We start from the raw sequence: 22,653 nt of genomic DNA, 5'->3' as shown, positions 1-22,653 counted from the left end.
CTCATTTTCTCTTATAACTGTGAAAAAAATTATAATTTTTAACAGATCACACTGAGCAAATATTACCTATCAAAAATATAATATAGTAAAACTCGTTTTAAGCTTTCAAATGAATTTTGTAATTTCATAACTAGGCCACAATCATTAAGCTTTATTCATATATGTATCGAACACAAGTACAATATTAGAAAAGGGTAGAAATCTTTCATATTTAATAGAAATCACAAATCTCAAAAAGGCGAAGAGAAAAATGGATATACATAGTCTGAAAGTTGTAAGGTTACAAGGTAAAAATTACAATTTTCCAAAATTTTATGATCACTACTGATTTTTTTGGTCAAGCATAGACAGCTATTTCAAATGAAACATATAGTGATACTTAATTTTTAACTTCAGAATAGATACGCCTTATCAGCGAGGTTATCTTTCTGGGGGTGTTTTCAAAACACAGTCACTTTTATGGCCAGGAAAAAGGCTATCTATGCTACAGAGAGACATAAGCAGCTAATAAGAATACTAAACAAGGCTGTATATAATTATGTATCATAAATAGGAACACTTCAGACTTTTAATAAATGCTAACTAAGCTACCAACATCTAATTCTTATAAGAAAATTAAAATAATTCACTTTGATATGTTTTATCCACTTACTTCTAATTTTATATAACATGACCGCAAATTTCCTTACACAAGCCTTTCTCTAAGAACTTCAGCTAGAATTCTTTGTGATTCTGGCACACAGCAACGAATAAAAAATTCCAGATTTCTAGTACCACCAAATAGTACAGAATAGAGGAAATTCTTTAAAAATTAGTTAACAGATATTACCTCTTTGCAAAATTTGAAACCAAATATAACCATCTGTGGGGTTAAAGTGAGGCCAAAAAAAAATCAAATACTTTCTTTAGGGAGTATTACATTTAAGGAGGAACCAAAGCTGTGACAAAATAGTGTATAACTACACATATATATCACAGTTTATTAGGAACCATATGATCAAATACTTAAGTTCTTTTATTCATACTATCAAATTAATCAACAGGGTAATTTTCTTTTCAACTAAATCTTAAATTATGTTACTCATCTTCTCAGGAAAAGAAATTTAATGCCTAAGTAACATTTATCTTTTTAAAAATGTTACAGTATCATTTACAATTTTTATCTACCTTTCAATTCTTATTCCACTGCTAATACAAGAGGTGACTGAAAGAAAACACTCTTTTGTCTAATACGCCTGTATTTACATGGCTTAGGAGAAAACATTATTTCTCTACATATTTCTAATTCTCTCAAATTATAAATGCTAGTATTTACTCTTTTAAGAAGTGCAAACATACCTCTAAATTAAATAGGTTGCTCTTCTTAATTACAAAGAATTAACTGGTCTCACCAAGAGTATCAGGAGAAACAGAATGCAAAAGTACCTGGATTAAAGCATTTTGGGCACCTGTTTAAAGGAACTTTAAACTGATAACCATATCTGCATTATGAAATGACTAAAACATCTAGAACATGGTTATTCATGGTCATTCAACTGAGCAACTAGAAGAAAAATTTATCAATGAAAAAAACTGATGAGGATCTAACGTATAACATGGTGACTATGGTTGATAACACTGTATTTAATAACTGAAATTTGCTAAGATAGTACAACTTAAATGTTCTCACCAAAAAAAGAGAGAAATATGTGAGGTGACAGATGTGTTAACTAACTAGAGGCATCCTTTCACAACGAACGTGTACATCGAATTAACATGATGGACACTTGAAATATCTTACAATTTTGTCAATTATACTTCAATAAAGCTAAGAAAAAGAAAGAAAAAGAGAGAAAGGGAAAGAAAGAAAAAATAAAATTATCTTGGTTTAATGGATAGACAAATTTCGGCAGTTTCAAAATTGAACATTTAACTGATTCCTCCTGGTTCATATCAGGATGCCAATACAAAATTCAAGCATCACACCTATAAAATAGTGCTGTACCCTGAACTTGCCCCTTTCATTCTTGGAGGCTGTTTTAATGCTTTCTTTATTTGAATAAGCCCATTTAGTAACTACTCTGCTGTTTCCTGAAAAACATTGCTTTTGCTCAGCCTTCTGATATGTAGGGAAAAATTTTCTAGGCGTTTTCCCTGATATTTCCTATTGAAAGCAAAATTACTTTTGAAAAAAGTTGACATCTATCACACTATAATAGACACCATTTAGCAAAACAAGAAAGAAACTGTCAAGGTTAATACACACCAGAGATGAGAATACAATATTATCTTTGCCCTCCTTCCTTAGAGCTTGAATTCCTCTCATTTTTTTATGGACAATCACATCTTTGGTTTCATCACAGACAGTGCTTCAAGAGCAAAAAAAGAAACAAAGTAGCCTATTTTTTAGAAATAATATATATTCCTATTATTTCTACAACAAAATACCTAGTTATTGCTCAAACTTCTTCTCTTGCAACCTTTCTACTGAGTAGGGTTGTATTAGCTTAGATTCAAAAATGACCCCACAGAAATATACCTGCAGCAATTTCCACTGCAGCACCATTAGGAGGGGCACTGCAAACACCTAGTAATCTACACTGAATAAAACATATGTTCGAAACTACACAGAATGTAAGTCCTCAGTACTTTTATATTTAATGTGTAATCTATGATGTGCTGCTTTATAAATGTTTTACATTGCTTTATTTTTGAAGTTTCACCTTGCCAAGTACATTGCTAAATAATTCCAGGGCAAGGACCAAATTCTGCACACGTGTGTGTGTGTGTGTGTGTGTGTATGTGAGAGAGAGAGGGAGAAAGTTCTTTGTAAGGAGCTCTGTACACTTTGCTAAGTGCTCTATGTGTTTACCAAAGTATTGTTACACTCATTGTAAAGCCACCTGTCACGCTACTGAGAAGCAAAAGAGTAGCTAAATTGGAAGGACAGGAATTGATCTTGTTAGTGGCAGCAGAAAAATAATCCAAGAAGTGGGAAAAAACCAACACACAAGGAAAAAAATTTATTATTAGATGCTTAGCATGTTCCTTTTATATAAGACTGTAAGTTGTACATACAAGGATATTAAAGCAAAATATAGTTTCCTCTATTTTATATGCAATTATAGGAAAATTAAGGACAAATTCTAAAAATATTTAAGAAGTACCATATGATAAATGAAATGCTTTGGGACCAACAATGACCTTATCAAAAATTTAATCATTTTTATCCCAACTGGATTTAGTTCATACATATATTCACCACACACAAAATTTCCTGTGCTATTTTGAGCTTTCTTCATTGAGCCTAAAAGCCAAGGAAAAATTCAGTTCGTTATGGAATGAGTTACCAATAGAAATTATTTCAGTAAGCTTTTGTATTCTTAGAAAGGAACACTTACTCTCAGCAATGAGGTCTTATAAAGAAGTCACTCCTAAAATTAACATGCTTTTATTTCAGTTAAAAATATTTAGCTAGCGTTTAAGATACACTTAAGGGTAGCATTAAACCTTCCTTTCTCCTTACAGATAGCTTCAGTTTAATTGCTTGATACTATTAATCGTGCTTTATGTACGTTACACCTGCAGATTGCAATGCTCACAACCATATACATTTCATCACTTGTGATAATACAATAATTCATATTTTACCAGACCTACTTAGTAATTAAAATCTACACAAACAAAAAAGACTATCTGAGGTATTAAATTTAATAATAAACCACCCAAATACAGGACAGTTTCTATGTTTGCACGTATAACACTATTCTCAATTTTAAATTTCTGTGTAATTAAGCTGCTATCCCCAGGGGATCAGTAACTCCTGATGGTGTTATTGCTTGGTGAATGACCCATGGAAACACCAAGAGAAATCCATTTTTTACCAATCAGTTTATGAAAATGACCAATTTGACTGAGGTTTAAATAAACATAGTCTTAATCCAACATGGCTGTAGCAGGCTATACAGGCAGAAAGAAATTTTTATACCAGATCTTCATTTCCTTTTGTTTTCCTTTAATGACCCTTTAGTGAGATATGGATATAGCCACCTTAAAAAAAAACAAGTTAAGTAGAAAAGGTATATTCATTTAACAAACATTATAAGAGCTTCTTAAGTAATCTGTGATCAGGAAATGATAGCATTGGGCAAGCATATTGCAACATAAAAGGGCAACATTAGATTTTTGCTTAATGATATTAATTTTGTCTTTTGCTTTCTGTTCACTTGCACTTTTCAAAGCTAACAATTAACTTTTAAATAATCCATGCCTGGTGGCAACAAACACAGAATCCAAATTCTGTATTAGTATCAGAGAAAACAAAAGCAAACCGAAGTGTCCATGTCTGTGGGTTGCATCTCCTTGACGGCGTTTAGGTTCTTCTTCTATTAGGTTCCTTTGTACTCAGTTCTTTTTAAATTAATTTACCCTGAGTTTTCCTTTATATCAACTCTGTGAAAACAGCCTTAAAATTAGAACCAAATATTGTAGTTATTATAATTAGGGTCACAAGGCATTCTCATCTTTAATTCTAACTTCTTTGGAGAGCAAAGCTACAAAAGACGGAAGCCAAAATAAATCATTTTTTCCAATTTCACATTTATTCTTCTTCTAACGGCTCTGCAGAATACATTATCAGAAGATGCTTGGCCTGTTTTATAATTTTTTTTTTTACCTAGTCAACTATTTCAATTCAGTCCTCTTAAAAATATTTGGGATCTGCATGCATTACAGAAAGATTTGAATACTTAAAACCCATCAAACTCTGCTTTAAAAATAGAAGGAACTGAAACTTTGAATTAGTCATCATTCTTAAAGAACTCAAATTTGCTTTCTAAGTGCTCCTTGTAATCCACGGGTTGAACCTAGCTTGAATTCGGCTTTCTGGCAACACATGTTAAACCTAATTTAACCCCCACAGGATATGTACAAGAATTGTTAAGTGTATTTTTGACTTTGGGGAAAATTCTCTGTTCTTTTCAGAGGGCAGTTCATAGCCCTTTATTAAGGAAAGTTTCTTATTCCAAAATAAGTTCCTAATAATTATCACCCATTCCTACTGTAATTTATTCTCTTTGGCAAGTGTTTGAAGCTGTTTTGTCAGAACAACTGCAATACGCCCTTTGCAAAAATAGTCTGAATGGAAACAGAGCCTGTGTATCTATGTTTTTCCAGAGGTATAAGATGCTCATGAGAGTGTTGAGCATAGATGACCATCATATGTTCTGAGGCTGTATAATCCTCGAACATTTTCACACACACAAATACACACACACACACACACTGACATGCCCCTCTTTTAGAGGTTTACCTGCTATTTGGATTATAAGCATGGCAGTTCAAGGACTGAGTAATTTTAGGATGTGTGATTTACCAGCATATTCAAATAAAGTTAGTGAAAGATGGCAATATTCCAATATAGATTTAGTTGTATAGGATGTGCTTTCTGAGAATCCTACCGTGCATTCCAACTAGGGTGCAGGTGGAATCTTAGCCCTGACTCAAGAGGACTATGGGGGTAAAAGTTGCTGAGAAGTAATTTCTCTACCCTATCACTTACTTGGGCTCCACTACAAGTGAGCTACTGGGCATCTCCTTGAGAAAATTACTTGGAAGCCACTACTGCCTATGAATAACAACACAAAGAATTAATGTACAGTTGGTGGTGATGCTGGGAAATTAATTTTTGGCTCTGTGAATACTAGTTTTTACTACAGATAATTTTTACTTCTAGAAATTCTATAAATAGGCTTTATTCTGTCATTTTACCTTCAGGAAAAGGAATTATGATCAAATCAGCTTTCTAAATGAGAATACAGAAAATTGCTAAAAATAATTGCTCCTATCTTTCCTAATCTGAAAGTCATTAAAAAGCAAAACTTGTGTGACTTTACTTTTTTGAAATTGTTGTAGACTATTTTAAATACTGATGGGATGTTATCCTCTCTGAATAACACTTTTCACCTTCCTCTGCATAAATCTCCTAATACATTTATATACATTGTTGGAAGAACTGACAGGAGGTATAACACTAAGCTGAGAAATATCAGGATCCATGTGATTCTGGATGGAGGTAAAACCACAAATCTGCAGGTGGCCATACGTCATCAAGAGAGTCAGACTGAACCCATTCCTAAAAGGCAGCAGTGGTGTCCGATTCCCTTTGACCTCTTCTCACTTACCTAGAGCTGTAAACACCCTCTGGGGTTGGTTTTCAGAGGCCTTCTCTTCCTTCTCTTCTTCCCATTCCCACAAAGCACCCCGATCCTTTCTGGCTGCTCAAGAGGCTCAGACAAGTGCATCACTCAGGCCTGATGTTCCGTATCTATTAGTGTCATTGCTCCCTAATCACTGAGATAAAAGCACTGATAAGCAAATCCTATGAAAAGGTTAGTTACTGATAGTTCAGTTTGGTTTCTCTTCTTTCTCCAGCAGATCACAAGCTCCTTGGGGCTATTTGGTATTGGACATAGAATAGTGGGTTAACAAGAATTTATTAATTAATATGAATCCTCCTCCCCAAGTCAGCTCTTCTTAACCAGGGGTCTTCTTGCTCTTGAGCCTACATCCTTGATCTCCCATAGGTTTCCACGCTGCTCTTTAGATATTTCCCTGGGCTTCTGTCATCTCTGTACACACACACTAAGTAGTAAGTGATCACACCTATGTAGGAATTGATTGAGGCCTTCCTAAGCCCTCTTGGACCTCCCCCCTCCATTTCCTAAACTCTGGCTCCTGATTGCCCATACCCTCAGCTGAGGCCTGTAGTCTACTAGGACCTTGCTACTCAAACTATGATCTTATGACTAGCACCATCACCTGGGAGCTTGTTAGAAATGCTGAGTCCCAGGCTCCCACTATAGCCCTACTAGATCAGAATCTTCATTTTAATAAGACCTCCAGGTGATCTGTGTGTATATTAAAGTGTGAGAAGCACTGAACTAGGTGACAGATCCCTTATTTCCTGCCCATTTTGGTGCCAGCTCTCAGGGCTCCTAAAACCCACCATGCATTCATGTAAAATGTTATTCTAGGAGGAGAGAAAAGGCTTAAACAAATGGATGACTCTTGTAAGTAGAGTAGTGGTCTCAAACTTTAGCATGCATCATACTTGCCTGAAGGGCTTATTAAAACATAGATTGCTAGAACCCATCCTCAAAGTTTTCTGATTCTGATTCTGAGATTTAGGTGGGGCCTGATAATCTTCATTTTGAACTAGTTCCCTGGAGTTGCTGATGCTGCTGATCTGCAGACCACAGTATGAGAATCACTACACAGGAAGTTCTGGTTTCTCTCCACATCTCCTCAGCTTAGTCCTGGGCATGGGTCCTCAAATCAGCTTACTCAACATGTCTAGTCATTGCACCAGTTGCCACTAAGCATCTAATGGCTGGGACACAAAGCACATACAGCCAAATCTCTCTCAACATTCTATCTGTATTAACATCTATACCTTTTTTCCAGGAAACACTACTATAAAAACATGATACAAGAAAATGGAGAGACACAGACAATGGGGGAGAGGGAGAAGGCCTCCCAAACACTGGGAGAAGCTGGGACACCAGATTTTTTAAAAATTCTCAGTATAACATGAAGAAATGCCAAAAGAATACTATAAGACTTGTGACATTTTTAAATGCTAACATTTACAAGTCAATGTTTTTTAACCATAAATTTACTATGATGGGTACATATAATCTCATTTGAAGGTGGAGTGAACACTCTAAATTTGAGGCCCTTTGTGTTTAGTCCTGAGCTAATGGCTCTCCTGGGTCTCTTGTGATTGGCTCTAATGAGGTAAGAGAGTTGGGACATGGTAGGACATGGCTGATTAGCCAAGAACAAAGAGATAGAGCCCAGAGAGGAGGTAGCAAGTGCACAAAAGGGGCAGAGAATCCCAATACCACCAGGACCCAAAAGGACGTTCTCCTACTCCCTATGCAGAAACCCTGTGATAGTGGGAAACTGGTTGAACGGTCATCTACTCGGTGTTCATCTATTCTGTGTCACCCTAAGCTTCCGCGCAATCAACTCGCTCAGATGGATCTGATTGCCTCTAAAACAAAATGTGCATTTAAAATGTTATTCCTGGAAAAATAAAGAGCTAGACTCTAAGAGATGTCCCCCCAAGGGTATTACTTCCAACTCCATGAGGTACTGGTGGAAAAGAGATTTCAGGATAGGGGAGTTTTCCCAGAACCTCTCAAATCTCAATGCACAGTTGAAATAAAGGAAGAAGCAGAGGCTATTTATTCAAAGCTTGCTACACCAAGGGAATCAGCTACCATCACTTGTGTTTGGCAAAGAATCAAAAGCAGTCAGGGGAGTGAGAAAGCTTTAGAGTAAAAAAAACGGGAAGGCTTCAGGTGGGCCTGATTGGAGGTTCTAAGTGAGGGAGTAGGCTAACTAGAAGAGGAGCATCATAAGTGATTGATTTGGGGAGCATATTTGGCTTTCTCTGCTTGGTCCTGAGTTGGAAATGGACAAAAATAGGGAAGTTGGCAGTCGTTTACCAAGTCCTGATTGTTCTGGGCTGATTTTGCTGCAGAGGTTATGGTTGGCTTCCTGGGCTTCTTATGCAGGTTAGAGTTCTATTGTCCTGTATTGTCTGGCCATTGTCTATTTGCATATTTAGTCTTTCAATACAGACTCCTGGCTTCTCAGCCTATGCCTCTGCCCAATCTGGAACTAGCTACAGTTATGGAAATTCACAAAATTACTTTCTCCGATAGTTCTTAAGTCCAAATGGAGACAAGTTTGAGGTAGTGGCAATAGGTGTCATTTCCCTCTTTACAAAACTTTATGAAAAGTATAAAATAGTGAAACAAATTCAATTTCCTATATAAATAGAGAGGAGTTGTGAGCCCCTTTGAGAATTTAATCAAGTTTAAGAGCCCTCTTTCCTAAAATACACACCCACACCCACAAACATACCACAGCTACTTATGTGCAAATCATTTCAGGAGTTAGCTGATCCATGGACCTTAAGTTGAAAAGTCATGCTCTATATTATTGTCTATTTTAGATGCTTGTATTGCCATGGAAAGTTATATTCTATTGAAAAGAATACATAGCCTCCTTGCGCCTATTTTAAAGTAAGTCCTTGCATTCTAAAAGAATAGATTATCTTCCTTCTTGAAGGGTCTCTGGATTAAGCCCCTGCTACTGAGTAGCTAATCTATGTGGCTCAGCTGTTCGAACAGCCTATAAGTTAGCACCATATTGGGAAAATATCCATGACTTGGCAAAAGTCATCTTCATTAAGCTGGGGGTGTGACGGCTGGGTACATCCTTCACTGACTTCCTCTCCTGGCTCATGGTAGACCTGACCTAACCATAAGTAAGACTGCTATGAAAAACATCAAGGATCTTCATTTAAGAAGTATTTGCTGAATTTCAACTCTGTGGCAGGTACTGTGCTAGGCCCTAGATCAGAGGATATACTGACAACTTTCAATCATTAACATAAAAATTATCCAAAGTAAAATTCTAATTCAATAAAAGTCCTATCAATCTGGGTTCCCACAGTCACTTTGCATTTTTCTGTGCCCCCTCCCCACCAAGACCCCTCATCAACCAGGGTATGTTCAGGGAATGCAAACTAATGGCAACATTAGCAAAATATAATTAGGAAGGTAAAACAATTAAAAACATTACTAAACACATTTCAAAGCCAAGTATTAATTGTTTTTGGATTATCCACCATTTGGGATTCTATGTGCCCTAGTTCCTATCCATTAATGCAGACAAATGAAGAGCTGAATGTATCTGCATGGAGCCCAGATGACCTACAAGTGGGCAGGGAGAGACAGAGGAAAAAAGAAAACCCTGATGGAGCCAGTGAGGGCAAAGCACAGTCGACGCCACCACAGTCATTACTTTGGGTATACGGGTTTGGTGGCAAGTTCAGAAGTCCAACTCACTTATCACATATTACCTTCTCCTAGTTGTAGAAGCAAAATGGAAACAAAAGGGGGTTAAAGAAGATTTGGCTGCTCTGTTTTATCCCTAGCCATCTAACTAATAACTGAAGTTTAGTGCCCAAAGAAACTTACAATCAATTATCTATGTGTGTGTAAATTTTTTTTAAATAAGAATATATATACTAAGCAAGGAAAACATATTTTCTTATGCATAGGAGATTGCAACTCAATGTTTTAAAAAATCCACACAATTTCTGATGATAATGGCAAATATCGTGCATTTATATGACTTTTTTGATCTCTAAAAGTACTATCAAATTTATGTTCTAAAAATAAGCCTTAACCCTCTAAAAGCAGTATTTCTTCAAGTGGTCTGTGAAACACATGCATTGGATCACCTGTAGAAAAACTCGTGCAAGTTTCAGAGAAAGGTGATTTCTTTGCTCACCCTCGGTACATAACCATGGATCCAAGCATGCAGGGCAGGCACCTGCAAATTACAGATGCCTGACAGGAGCACGTGGCCCTGTGCACACCCATCAAAAGCAGACTACAGATTTATAAAACGATAATTTAACTCCTAGCTCAGTGTTCCCTAGTCTAACATTTTTATACTCCTCTTGAATTCTCCTGTTTAATGCTCAAAGGATACCTAATTCAAATTCATATAAAAAAATCACCTCTTCACAATAATGACCGAGTCACAAGACTTAGAATGTACAATATCTACTCTTGCTGTCATCTGCGTGGTAACTGAGTTTTTCTGAGGAGAAGAAATGAAGCTTTCTGCAGGACTTATTTTGATGAATCACGATCTGCTATTTCTCGAGTACCCCAGTTACAATACAGTGGTAATTACAGCTACAGGACCCTACAAGATTTAGAGTGCTTCCTTTCAAGGAAACTCATTAAGGAAACTATAAAGAACTAAGAACTTACAAAGAAAAATTAATTGCCACTTTCGGTCAGCCGATTTTAGAAAGACTTATGAGGTCTAGAATTGTATATCGGACTAATGGAGAAAGCAGAAACTCAGTGAAGTCTAGCTTACTGAGGGCATCATGGTATATAATATGTTCATAAATTAATCTGCTCGTAAACCAACTCAAATATGAAGCACAAAAACATCACATAAAATACTGTAAATTTATTTTCATCAACACTCATTTCCTTTCCACATCAGCTAGCAGTTGCTGTGGCTGAGTGCTGATGCCAAGCAGCTACAAATCCGTGATCTCAAAACCTGCAGTGTTGCTCTCTGACTACAGCCTCCTATCTCACCATCTTTCTCACTTCCTAAATTCTTTTATTTCCTGTGAATTAAACTGAAAACTATGTAGTGTTACTGTTCTGTTAATTTAATTTTTTTGCAAACAGTGAAAAAGAATTTTAAAGTGTAATAGGACATACAATGAGAAGTAATTTCGCTTCCCATCCCACATCCTGTCCCTCCAAATCTACCTTTCTAAGGGTACTCAATGTTCTTTCATAACATAGAGACATTTTTATGCATGCCTGTACTTTTAAAAAACATATATGGGAACATACTGTACCATGTATTTTTAAATTTAACAATATAATTGTTAAAAAGGAGATCATCCGAAATCAACATTTACAGAAATACTTTATCTCTTTTTACGGTTGCATAGTATTCCACTGAGTGGATGTATCAATATCTAACCAGTTCTTTTATTTTGGGGGCATTTAGATTACTTCCTTTATAATTACACATGAAATTGCATTGATTACCTTTGTATAGATCTTTGTGCTTGTACGTTTATCTTGGGAAGAAGCAAACTGCTTTCTTCATGTTACCTCAACACTTTAGTTTGATTGAGGGCTGTCTGACTGCAAAGAGTAGTACTGAGTGATCTCAGTAAAAAAAAGGGGGCATTTGGGTAAGACAGTGTTTTTCAAAGTGTCATCTCCAGACCACTAGCATTAGCATCACCTAGGAATTCAAATTGCAAACTCTAAATCTTGCAGGGTCCTATAGCTGTAATTACCACTGTATTGTAACAGGGGTACTCATTCAAACTGCAAATTCTTGGACCTTACCCACCCTATACCTAACAAGTCAGAAATTCTGGGAAGGACCCACAATTTGTATTTGAACAAGCTCTCTGGGTGACTGTTCAAGTTTGAGAACCACTACTTTAAGAGCATATAAGTAGATATAGTCCTGGGACCCAAAGCTACCAGGGACCAAGGAAATTTCAGTGACCCCTAATATTTTCCACCTCTCTTAGACCATAGGGAGTTCTCTTTTCCCAGGCAGAAATTTTATTGTAACGTCAAAATTTATCAAACTTTTTCTTTATGGTTTATAAGTTTTTGAATTCTCCACCCAAGAAAATAAAAATAATAATTTTATTCCAGTTTTGTTTTTAATCACTGATCCATCTGGAATTTATTTTGGTGCAAAAACAGAGACATAGTTTCATAATTTACCAAACAGCTAGTTAGTTCTCAAAAGTGTATTACTGAATAATCCATTGTTTTCCCACTGAATTGAAATTCTACTTTTATCATATATTAAATTTCCATATGTACTGAGAGTCTGTTTCAGATTCTCTATTTTATTTCACCAGTTGGTCTTCCTAACTATGTGCCAATTCCAAACTGTTATAATTATGGTATCTTTATAGGGTAGTATCCCCTTATCCATAGTTTCACGTTCCATGGTTTCAGTTACCCATGGTTAACTATGGTCTAAAAATATTAAATGGAAAAGTCCAGAAATAAACAATTCTTAAATTTTAAACCGTGCCCCTATCTGAATAGCATGATGAAATCTTGTGCCACCCTACTCCGTCCCACCCAGGACGTGAATCACCCCTTTGTTCAGCATTTCCACACTGCATATGCTACCTGCCTATTAGTCACTTAGCAGCCATCTTGGTTATCAGATGGACTGTCGTGGTGTCACAGTGCTGGTATTCAAGTAACCCTTATTTTACTTAATAATGGCTCCAAAGTGCAAGAGTAGCTGCAATTAGGATATGCCAAAGAGAAGCCATAAAGTGCTTCCTTTAAGTGAAAAGTAAAAGTTCTCGACTTAATCAGGAAAGACAAAAAACTGCATGCTGAAGTTGATAAATCTATGGTAACTTTTTTTACTGCACGTTGTTATAATTATTCTCTTTTATTGTTAGTTATTGTTGTTAATTTCTTACTGTGCTTAGTTTATAAATTAAACTTTATCACAGGTATGTATGTACAGGAAGAAACATAGTATATACAGGGTTCAACACCATCCGAGGTTTCAGGCATTCACTGGGGGTCTTGGAACACATCCTCTGTGAATGGGGGACTACTGTCACATATTTTAACAGTGGGTGGGGCTAATGACTCTTTAATCCCAAAACATTCCTAGCTATACTTGATTGTATTTTTTAAAAATGATTTTTGTAATTTAAAAAATTTACTTATTTATTAATTTTTATTGAGGAATAACGGACATATTATATTAGTTTTAGGTGTACAATATAAGGATTTGATACTTGTGTATAATGCAAAATGATCACCACAATAAGTCCAGTTAATATCTGTCACCATACATAGTTACAAAATTTGTTTTCCTTGTGATAAGAAACTTCAAGATCCACTCTCCTAGCTACTTTCAAACATGCAATAAAGTATTATTAACTATAATCACTATGCTGTAAATTTCACATAGTAGAAATGGTACAGGTTGTATTCTTTGGCAACCTGAAATTAATAACAAAGATAGAAAACAATCCACAGTAAAAACCTATTACTGAAAATTTAAATCTCTCTTTACTCTCCTACTAAAAGGAAATCAAAACTGAAATTGCATAATTTTTAGAAAATAATGATAAAGTATACTGATCAGAATTTATTGATTTTTCTTTCTTTTTTTTTTTGAGGAAGATCAGCCCTGAGTTAATATCCACCACCAATCCTCCTCTTGTTGCTGAGGAAGACTGGCTCTGAGCTAACATCCATGCCCTTCTTCCTCTACTTTATATGTAGGCTGCCTACCACAGCATGGCTTGATAAGCAGTGTGTAGGTCTGCACCTGGGATCTGAACTGGCAAACCCTGGGGCGCCAAAGCAGAATGTGCAAAACTAAACTGTGCCACCAGGCTGGTCCCCAGAACCTACTGATTTTTTTGGTGAGGAAGGTTGGCTTTGAGCTAACATCTGTTGCCAATCTTCCTCTTTTACTTATTTTTTTTTCCCCAAAGCCCTAGTACCTAGTTGTATATCCTAGTTGTAAGTCCTTCTAGTTCTTCTATGTGGGATGCTGCCACAGCATGGCTTGAAGAGTAGTGTGTAGGTCCATGCTCAGGATCCCAATTGATGAACCCCAGGTCATCAAAACAATGTGGGAACTTAACCAGTACATCACAGGGCCAGCCCCCCTGGTGGCACTTTTGAGAGCACACAGCAAGAAGGGGAAACATAATTTTCTACAAAATCCCAAACAATCTATGAAAAAGCTACTTAAACTAATAAATGACTTTAGAAAGGATACAGGATGCAAGGTCACTATACCAAAATCAATTGTATTTTTACATACTAGGAATGAACAACTATAAATTGAAATTTGAAAACCCAGCATCTTTACAATAGCACCAAAAAACCACACTATATTTAGGGATGGATATAATAAGTATAATACCTAAATGCTGAAAACAAAAAATAATGAGAGAAATCAACAAAGACCTAAATAAGTGGGAAGATATTCCCTGGTTACTGGCTAAAAGAGTCAATATTGTTAAGATATCTATTTTCCTAACACTGATTTTATAGATTTAAGGAAATCCCAGTGAAAATCTCAGCAAGATTTCTGGTGAAATCACAAGCTGATTCTAAAATATGACTGGAAAAGGAAAGGATTTAGAATAGCCAAAAGAGTTTCAAAAAGAAAAGTTGGAGGACTGATACTACTCATGATTTCTAGAATTATTACAAAGATACAGGAATCAAGACAATGCAGTATTCGTCAAAGACACCTACATCAATGGAACAGAATAAAGAGTTTGGAAATAGACCTACAGATATTATGGTCAACTGATTTTTGCTAAAGCTGCCAAGGAAATCCAATCGTGAAAGGATGGTCTTTTCATAAATGATGTTAGAATAACTGCATATCCACTACAAAACAACAAACCTCGGACCTATATTTATACCACACACAAAAATTAACTTAAAATGAATAACAGACCTAAAGGTAAAAACTATAAAATGTTTTGAAAATAATAGGAGAAAATTTTGTGACATTGATGTATGCAAAGATTTCTTAGGATACAGAAAACTCTAATCATAAAGGAAAAAACTGATAAATTGGGCTTTATCAAAATCAAAAATGTCTCTTTGAAAGGCTGTTAAGAAAATGAAAACACAACCAACACATTGGGAGGAAATATTTATAAAATATATACGTGAAAAAGGATTTATTCTTGAATATAGTAACTCATAACTCAACCATAATAAATACCTCAATTTTTAAAAATGCACAAGATGTGAACAGACACTTTACCAAAGAAGAGATATGAATAACAAATAAATGTATGAAAAGATGCTCAATGTGATTAATTATTAGGGAAATGCAAATTACAACCACAATGAAATACCACTACATACCCACTAGAATGGCTTTTAAAAAAAATGACAAAACCAAGTGGTGACAAAGATATAAAACAATTGAAATCCTCGTACACAAATGGTGGAAATGCAAAACAGAATAATCATTTTGAAATGCAGTTTGAAAACTACTTGGCAATTTCTTATAAACCTAAATAGATTCTTAACAAAGAAACCAGTGTCCGTTTCCTTGATATTTATCCAAGAGAAATAAAAACTACGTTCACCTAAACAGCTACACATAAATGTTTATAGTGGTTTTATTCATAATTGCCCCAACCTGGAAAAACCCAAATGTCCTTCAACTAGCATGGGGATAAACAAACTGTGGTACATCCAAACATTGGAATACCACTCAGTAATAAAACGCTATGAGGTAGTGACAGAGGCAACAATATGGATGAATCTTTTCTTTTTTGAATTATGTATTTATTTTTCCCAAGAAACTTGTTTACCACAATAGATGCATCTGTTAACAATATTCAGTATTGTTTTCTTTTTAATTGAGGCAATGCTGGTTTATAACATTATATATATTTCAGGTGTACATCATTATAATTCGACTTCTGTATACACTACATTGTGTTCACTACCAAAAGTCTAGTTTCTACCTATCACTGTACAAATGTCCCCCTTTGCCTATCCTTTACCCATTTTGCCCTCCCCACCCACCCCTCTCTGGTAACCACCAATTTGTTCTCTGAATCTATGTGTTTGTTGTTGCTGTTTTGTCCAGGTAAGAGTGAAATCATACAGCACTTGTCTTTCTCCATCTGACTTATTTCTCTTAGCATAACACACTTAAGTTCCATCCATGTTGTTGCAAATGGCAAGATTTCAAATTTTTTATGGCTGAGTAGTATTCCATTGTATATATTTACCACATCTTCTTTATCCATTCACTCATCAATGGGCACTTAGGTTATTTCCATGTCTTGGCTATTGTAAATAATGCTGCAGTAAACACAGGGGTGCACATTATCTTTTCAAATTAGTGTTTTGGATAAATACTAAGAAGTGGAATAGCTGGAATAGTGGTAGTTCTATTCTGAATTTTTTGAGGAATCTCCATACTGTTTTCCATAGTGCCTGAACCAATTTATATTCCCACCAGTAGTATACAAGGATTTCCTTTTCTCTACATCTCTCCAACACTTGTTATTTCCTGTTTTTCGTTTTTTTTCTTTGAGGAAGATTAGCCCTCAGCTAAGTACTGCCAATCCTCCTCTTTTTGCTGAAGAAAACTGGCCCTGAGCTAACATCCATGCCCATCTTCCTCTACTTTATAGGTAGGATGCCTGCCATAGTATGGCTTTTGCCAAGTGGTGCCATGTCTGCACCCAGGATCTCGGCGAACCCCAGGCCACCGAGAAGTAGAATGTGTGAGCTTAACCGCTGAGCCACCGGGCCGGCCTCTCCTGTCTTTTTAATAATAGTCATTCTGATGGGTGTGAGATGATATCTCACTGTGGTTTTGATTTGCATTTCCCTAATAAGTAGTGACACTGAATATTTTTTCATGTGCCTGTTGGCCATCTTATATCTTCTTTGGAAAAAAGTTCAGATCTTCTGCCCATTTTCTAACCAAGTTGTTTGTTTTTTTGTTGTTGTTGCTGAGTTGTATCAGTTCTTTATATATTTTGGAATATTAACCTCTTACTGAATGTATGGTTTGTAAATATCTTCTCCCAGTCAGTTAGTTGTCTTCTCGTTTTGTTGCTGGTTTCCTTTGCTGTGTAGAAGCTTTTTACTTTGCTGTATTTCCAATTCTTTTTCTTTTTTTCTCTTGCCTGGTGAGACATGGTATTCAAAAAGATACTGCTAAGACTGATGTTGAAGAGCCTACTAGCTATGTTTTCTTTTAGGAGTTTTATGTTTTCAGGTCTTACATTTAAGTCTTTGATCCATTTTGAGTTAATTTTTGTGTATGGTGTAAAATAGTAGTCTAGTTTCATTCTTTCGCATGTGCCTGTCCAGTTTTCCCAACGCCACTTATTGAAGAGACTCTCCTTTCTCCATCGTATGTTCTTGGCTCCTTTGTTGAAAACCAGCCATCCATATACTTGTGGGTTTATTTCTGTGCTCTCTATTCTGTTTCACTGATCTGTGTGTCTGCTTTTCTCCCAATACTGTGCTGTTTTAATTAATATAGCTTTGTAGTATACTTTGAAATCAGAGAGTGTGATGCCTCCAGCTTTGTTCACTGTTTTTCCGGTGAGGAAGATGTTCCTAAGCTAGCATCTGTTGCCAATCTTCCTCTTTTTGCTTGAGGAAGATTGTCCCTGAGCTAACATCTGTGGTAATCTTTCTTTATTTTATATGCAGGATGCCACTAGAGCATGACTTGATCAGTAGTGTGTAGGTCTGAACCTGCAAAACCTGGGCCACCAAAGGGGAGCATGTGAACTTTACCACTACGCCATGGGGCTGGCCCCTCCAGCTTTGTTCTTTTTCCTCAGGATTGCTTTAGCTATTTGGAGTCTTTTGTTGACCCATATAAATTTTAGGATTCTTTGTTCTATTTCCACGAAAAATGTCATTGGGCTTTTGAAAGGAATTGCCCTGAAACTGTAGATTGTTTTGGGTAATATGGACATTTTAACTGCATTAGTTCTTCCAACATGGATGAATCTTAAGCATCTTATGGTAAACAAAAGAAACTAGACTTAAAAAGCTACATACTACATGATTCTATTTATATAGTATTCTAGAAAAGACAAGACTATAGACAGGCTGAACATAGCAATGGCTGCAGGGGACTGGGGCTTAGGGAGGTAGTGACTACAAAGGAGCAAAAAAGAAAATTTTGAATTGAAGGATTACTTCTAGTTTTGACTACAGTATACATGTATGAGTTTGTGAAACTATACTTCAAATAACTTGACTTAAAAAGACAGATGAGGCAAATTAAGTCACAAAGACCTTGAATGCTAAATAGACAATCAAACACAAAACAAAGGTCAACAAAAGAATGAATGAATTTGAAAAACCCCAAAAACCTAGGTTAGTATTAAAGTCAAGTAAGTAAGAAAAAAACAGTGGAATTGATAAGTCCTGTGTGACTGTACTCATTTCCTAGAGCATTAGGAAAGTAATTGTAAAGAGGAAATCTGAGGAAGATTAAGTAATCTCATGGATACACAAACAGGTACTGCACACAAAAAAACTTCACAAACTCCAGCGAAAAATTTGTCCTGATATTCAAAATATTGATGAAGAGAAAAACTGAAAGAACTAATCTAAGAGCAGGGCCGTGTTCTATCCAGGTGGGAACACTGGAGGGTGGGAAATGACAAATTCATCGCCACTTTGGTGGTACTTCAAATTCTGGTCTTTTCCAATGTGCCTGCATTATTTACTTCCCAGGATTCTCAAATGGCTATTCCATTCATTCTGTTAAGGTTTTATAGCTGCATTCAGTGGGAGAGACAGAGTAGAGTGTGCTTGCTCCATCTTACCTGGAACCAGAACCTTTCCAGTTAGATATTGAAAAGTCAACTCAAATTGAAAATATTCAACGTCAAACTCCTAATCCTCACACTACTTTTCCTAACTCAGGAAATAGCAACTCCACCCTTCTAGTTTCTCAGGGACCAAAAATCTTCTAATCTTCCTTCATTTCTTTTCCTCTCATACCCTACATTTAGTCCATCTGCAAATCCTAAGAGTTTTACCTTCAGAATATATTCATAATCTTACTATGTTATCACCGACTTTACTGATAACACCTGGTCTTCTATCTTGATACCAAATATATTAATACCACTATCATCTTCCACCTTGATTAACCATTTATTTAATTTTTAAACATTTAATCTAGAAATATTTAAGTGCCTAATATAGAACCAACCACTGTTATAAATGGTGAGGTTATGGTAGTAATCAAAACAAACAAAAATCTCTGTCCTCATGGAAAAATCTACTATTTGGTAGTAGAAAATTACTTGTAGTGGAAAATTATTATCATTTCAATAGCTTCTTAACTAACTTCCTTGCTTCTGCCCTTGTCTTCCTACAATCCATTGTCATCACTGATTCTAAGGTGATTCTGTCAAAAGGTCAGTCAGATGATTCATGCCTCTGCTCACATTTCTCTAATGGTATGTCATCTGTGCTTACAGCGGTTCTCAAGATCTTACACATCTGATTGTAACCTTTGACCTCATTTCCTACTACTGTGCTTCAGCCTCATTGGCTTGTTATTCTTTGAGCATGTCAGACATTGTCCAGCTTCAGGACCTTGGTACTTACAGTGTCATTTGTCTACAGGCTTTTCCTCTAGATATATGCATGACTTGCTCCCATAGCTACTTCAGGTCTTTACTCAGATGTTACCATCTTAGTGAGAAGTTCTCTGACTACCCAGTTAAAAGTTGCAACTTTTAATCTTGTCTCTCTGTCTCTTTAGATCCCTTCCCTATCTACTTTTTTCCATAGCATTTATTACTGCCTGACATATCTATATTTCTTGCTTCTGTTTACTGTCTATCTCCTCCATCATAATACAAGCTCCAAAAAGGCACAGATTTTTCTTTGTTGCTTTTTTTTTCCATTCACTAGTATAAAACCAGTGCATGGCATACAATGGATATATAATACATCTTTGCTGAACAAACATCCTTAGCCATCTTTATAAAATCCAGTTAAGAACCATGATACGTTAGAGCTGGATGTGACTTTAAAGATCTTCTAGTCCTGTCTTTGTCAGCAAACACTAGAGATAATCTGGGTAGGATGTGATAATTGTTTTTATATCTATTACTAAGAATTGCTGTCCTTCCATCTACATGATCATCGGTAAGTGTGTCCTGTTGTTTCCCTACTAACCTAACCTGCCACGGATTATCCACCAGCAATCATCTGGCAGGCCAGTGACAAATGGGCAAACGAGGAAACTGAGAGGTTAAGTGACTTGTCAGGTTAAAGGGTGAGACAGTGGGAGAACTGGAACTCACTTTTGCGTCTCCTAACTTACAGTACAGCACTCTGTCATTCTTATGCCCCACTGTCCCTCATGAGTTTTCAGTGCTGAGTTGCCAGCTTCAATTACTTTCTAAAATAGGAGTTATTTTCTACAACATGAGGTGAAGTCTTCATATATTAGTAATGGAGATCTAGAATAGGAAAGTTATATTGATAAAACTCCTCCAACTCAAAAATCTCAAAACACTATATACAATCAATGAAATTATTTGGGTTTAAAATGTGGATCCACAAGTCCTGGAATTATATCTATCAGCCATTTGGTATAAATGCTTTGTTATGAATTGTTTATAACATCATTAAATTCAAGTTAAGAGATTAGGAAACAGCAATTTTAATAAAGAAATGCTTATTGGATAACAGTGAGGAAAGAGGAAAAACTGAATTGGAGGCAGGTGCCAGAGAGATGCTTCCCGACTCTACAGGGTTGCCTTGTTCCTGGAATGGACAAAAACTCCTCCAAGCAGCATCCCATACCACTGAAAGGCATCTCTCCTGCAGAGGCAGAGGATGGCATAAGTTTCTGCTGTTAAAATTACAGTATGTTAATTACGGGAGACACCTTGCTTAGGTCCTTTATAACATCCATACGGATAACTTGAGGATCATTTCAGCATCATTGCTCTAAGTCTCCACTAAGCCATCCATCAACATAAATGGGCTTAAATAACAAACATACTTTACACAGTACTACACTGGGCATAAATCATGGGGAGATATTCAGCTTTGACATGCAGGAACAAGTAAACTATATGTGCACATGTTATACCTTAACAGGGTGGGTGACCTCAAATTGAAAATTTTTAAATAGAGGATTCTCAATTATCTTAATTTTATGGGAAATTTGTGGTTTTACTTTTAGTCAATAATTACTTATTTATGTGAAAGCACAAAATTGCAAACATAAAATATGACCCTTGACCTCACGAAGGATAAAAAACAAGAAAACACAAGTTAACTTGCAAAACATCAGACACATGATTGTAAACTGAATTTTAGAAAACGGGTTACAAAAGCAGATCTTAGATTTATTAACATAAAAAGGGATAAATTCACTGAATTGGTTCCAGAAAGTAGATCTCCTGACTCCTGCGTCCAGTGATCTCCCCATGTTACCTCTTGTCTGCACCGTTTCTTTGTCTCACAGTGCCCAAATCCTTGGCCTCACTTCCTAAATATGCAATCCAGGATCCAGGAATAAACCTTTCAAAGATAAAAACTATCTTTGAAACTAACTCCAAACTAGTACTTTGGATTCTGTCAACCTTCATCCTTCTACCTTGCCAATTTCCAATCTTTGACAAAACATTTATTTTCTCTATTATTGACCATCAACTATTGATATAAACAGTTTTAGGACAAATTTAGGAATACTAGCAGGATACTTCCACTGCAAATTATTGCTCATCAAACTCAGTAAGGCCCTTCATTTGTAGAAACAAGCTAGCAGCACTGGGAACAGGGATATGAACAAAACATGTCAGCCCTCACAGGTCTCCACTGTTTGACCTCGGCCATCTCCCTCACAGTTATGCCACGGTACCTCATTATAAGCTCTGGTCCCTTGATCATCTCCTCAACTCCCTCTCCATCTACCAGGCCCCTCCTCCTGTCTCCATTTCCTTCTCTGTCCAGTTTGAAATCTATGGTCTTTACTTGAAACTCCTTCCACATCATCCATGTTACATCTGTGTGGCATGCAGGTAGCTGATTGGTTGCTCAGAGTAATCCTCCAAACATGACTGCTCTCAGTTAAAAATCAGTTACTCTTCAATCTCAGTGGTGCCCTCAACTCTACCCAGCATTTCCTCAAGGTGTTCCTAGTCAGCTCCCTCAGTTTCATCACAGTGCGTGTTTCAATTTTCTTTGATGTCCTCAAACTTCCCAACCTGCCATTTCCCACCTTCATGCTCAACATGTGGCCACAGTTCCTACTCAGCAAACTTCAGGCAAAACTCTCCCATTTTCCTACCATTTGACCTAGAAAACTATGAGCACTCACACATATCTTTTCCACCTTCCCTCTTGGTAAAGCTGAAGATGAGTCCCATCTACTTAACCATTTATTTGCTATTTCCTAAATCTCCTTTCTAGATTAGATTAGATTTTCAGATATATATATATATATATATATATATATATATATATATATATA

General features: G+C 36.2%; 1 protein-coding gene across 1 annotated transcript in view; it reads right to left on the bottom strand.

The window, feature by feature from the left end:
- Positions 1 to 22,653, bottom strand: part of TBC1D5 (TBC1 domain family member 5) — a 562,315-nt gene that overhangs the window by 151,192 nt on the left and 388,470 nt on the right. The window lies entirely within an intron of this gene.

This window comes from Equus quagga, chromosome 1, assembly GCF_021613505.1.
Source record: "Equus quagga isolate Etosha38 chromosome 1, UCLA_HA_Equagga_1.0, whole genome shotgun sequence".
NCBI classification, from domain to species: Eukaryota; Metazoa; Chordata; class Mammalia; order Perissodactyla; family Equidae; genus Equus; species Equus quagga.
Note: the sequence above shows the minus strand (reverse complement) of the source record. Positions and strands in the feature narration are given on the sequence as shown.